The following is a 3,144-nucleotide window of genomic DNA, read 5'->3' as shown; positions in this document are numbered from 1 at the left end:
GAAAGTAGCTATAAAGCGTGGTTCTTCAAAAGACTTTAAGAACTGATGGGAAGAATAATATGAACATTTAACAAAGAAGTCACGTGGCCATAACCAATTGTGTGACTCCGCGGTAACCTCGTCTACAGGCCGCCAATAAACTAAAGAATTATAAAATATGAAACACTTCACATTCCGAAATTGATGAATGTCAATATTTTCCTAGGCTACGGAAATCATTAATAAAACGCAAATATTTTGTACAAAAACTGTTTATATTTAGTTAGTTTAGTCTCCGTCACAACTGCACTCACATCATCGCTCTGTTTTAAACTTTGAAGTGTAACCCTTTTCGGTCAGGGCTTTCAATATTTCAGGGGCTTGTCCAAATTGAATCAAACCTGGTAAACTTATAATGCCAGCAATACGGTCCTCCGCAGCTGGAGGCTGGGGAAGAGCTACATTTTACAGATGCGTTATATGGTGGCGTGTAATCTGCGATATTCGTCCTTTTAACACATCTGATTTAAAGAATAACTCACAACAGGGCCCAAAAAAGCTTCGAAATTTGAGAAAAAATGCCGTGCTGACGTCAGCAACATTTAACACATTTTGAGAGTTAGGGTAACTAGCCAAGGAATCTAACATCGACGTCCCAACTCGGTTGTAAGCGTAAGCGGACATCGGCAAGTTAGCTTTAATAAGTTTAAATTGCGTGAATTTGTATAGAATTCGCCTATATAATCTCTTGCTGAGAAGAACATTAAAAATGAAATACTTTATGGGGGACTTTAGCTGCATGTTACAAAACGTTATAAACAGCAACCTAACTAAAAATGCAGTATGAAATGGCTTGTGTCCAGGGAGTTGCATATGTGCAGAGAATGCCAATTATTCGCTGCTGTTGATTATTTGACAAAATATGGCTGCCTTAATATAACTTTTATCCTGCAATATTTTAAATAAATGTGCTTAATTCTTTCTTAAAAATAGAAGCAGCAAGGATTTTGTTTAAATATCATTCTCCCCATTTCAATTCATTCGACAACCTTCTAGAGGCAGGAAATTTTTTTACAAGATCAAAAAACCGCGTACTTTTTAGTCAATAGATGAAAATCTGCGTAATGAAAAATTCATGAGAATTACTTTTCAGGAAACGAAAGTATAGAAAGTTTTGTAAGATTTTTTTGTTTCAATATTCTGTTTTAAAAATAACCAATAAACAGGATTAAATTTTCTTTTTATTAAAAGTTTTTGTTTTAAATTTTGTTTTTAAGATTTATCTTAAATTTTAAACTCAGTAAGGCGTCTGTTTTAGCGTTCACTTCACTGCTTCATAAAAAACTGACTAGACGCCTTCCCAAAAATTAGGAAATGTTTACTAGATGAAAAATGTAGAATTTTAAATAGGAAACTCTATTTACATATGCCTCTTAATCAATAGTATTTAAATGCCATTTAGGTAATAAGACTTGGCAAGAAATTAGATTAACGTGGAGCAGGTTATCTTGACAAATCAAGAGATTAATTAAATATTTTAACAGAATAGATTTAGACTATATATAAAAAGCCTAAAGCGCAGTATTTCATTTTTTCTTGTGTGAAAAAAAGCCGGTCTCTGTGTTCTGTCAGAATTATGTTGGTTGATCAAATAACTATCAGATCTCATAAAGTTAAGAAACTTTTTTAAACAAATTTTAAAAGACTTGAGAAATTAACGCCCGTTTCCTTAATTTCTTATGACAATCGTGCGCAGAAATTATTTTCTGTGTAAACAAAGTATTGATAAGATCAAGGAACTGTTATGGCCAAAAGCACTTTATACAATTCGTAAAAAAATTAATTAAAATAATGTCTGCCACATTGAATGAAAACCAACATATTTGAAATTGGTATCACAATATATCGCAGGTGCATTTGTAAATAATTTAAAAGAAAAAACAACTTTTAAAATAAGTAACAAAAAGATCATAAAAGATAAAATTTCAATTAATGTTAACAGACATTCTTCCCAATAACTACGTTCTGCATTCTCTACAAACTTGTTGGATTAACGTGAAAATGGCGTTGTTATACCGATAACAAAACACATGACTTATTTCACGCCCCCCCCCCACCGACTTATTAACATATACTGGTACCTTTAAATTAATTACCCTAATACTGGTATTACCCTAAAACGTAGAAATGTATAGATCAGAAATTGTACACAAAATAAATTTTACTAAAAATAACTATGAATCTCCGTTTAATTTTGAGGTAAATAGTACAAAAGAAACAATCTTCTTCGCTTCATTTCCTTTTTTCAGTTGATAAATAACTTGTTTCCGAGAGATACAACACACGCATAATGAACCGGCGGTAAAATAGTGGACACATTACAGGCGCGTACGGTGCTTCACATCTTCAACTTCAAAAACGTGTAATGTGAATAAAAGTTATGTTCCTTGTTACTTTTGAGGTATTTTTATAACTAATACCTGATAAAAAAAAAAAATCGGGGAGATTGGTCACTTTCGTACGTGTTTTTTCACTGAAATGAAATTTATACAAAATTCGTTCCCAGACTCTTTAAAATGCATATTTAATGTCTCATTGCTCTCACTATTGCCAGTTTTATAATGAATAAATAAACTCACAGAAATTATTCACACCTACACAAGTGATTTGATCATGTGTTGGTCGGTTTATAAGATAGAAATATGCCTTCTTATCTCTTTATAAGTATTAAAATCATCAAATTTGTTGGAAAAACGTTTGACATTCCAATTGAGGAAAAAATTTTGGGAAACCTCACATTGCCTAAAAACATTTTTTTACAAGTTGCTAAGTAAGTAAATTTGCCAGACGGTTCTGTTGCATGGAATTCTTGAAAAAAATATCAGGAGATTATCAAATATTGTTGTACGCATTTTTCAAAAAGTAACATATATATGCGTTTGATTTTATTTTCGTTCTCCTTTTATCATCTAACATTTAACATTTGAAGAAACAGACAGTTTCTTTGATATTTTATAAAACATCTTGAGAACCGAAATTTAGTTCATTGGAGAGATTAATTAATTCAAAAACTGCTGCCTGAAACGTGCCTCATGAAGATATTGCTAATTAAATCCTTTTATACAATAAGCGCATGTAATTCCAAATTGGGCAAGAAAATCCAAA

This window comes from Hydractinia symbiolongicarpus, chromosome 2 (assembly GCF_029227915.1).
Source record: "Hydractinia symbiolongicarpus strain clone_291-10 chromosome 2, HSymV2.1, whole genome shotgun sequence".
NCBI lineage: Eukaryota > Metazoa > Cnidaria > Hydrozoa > Anthoathecata > Hydractiniidae > Hydractinia > Hydractinia symbiolongicarpus.
The sequence above is the reverse complement of the archived record's forward strand: the minus strand, read 5'-3'. Positions refer to the sequence as shown.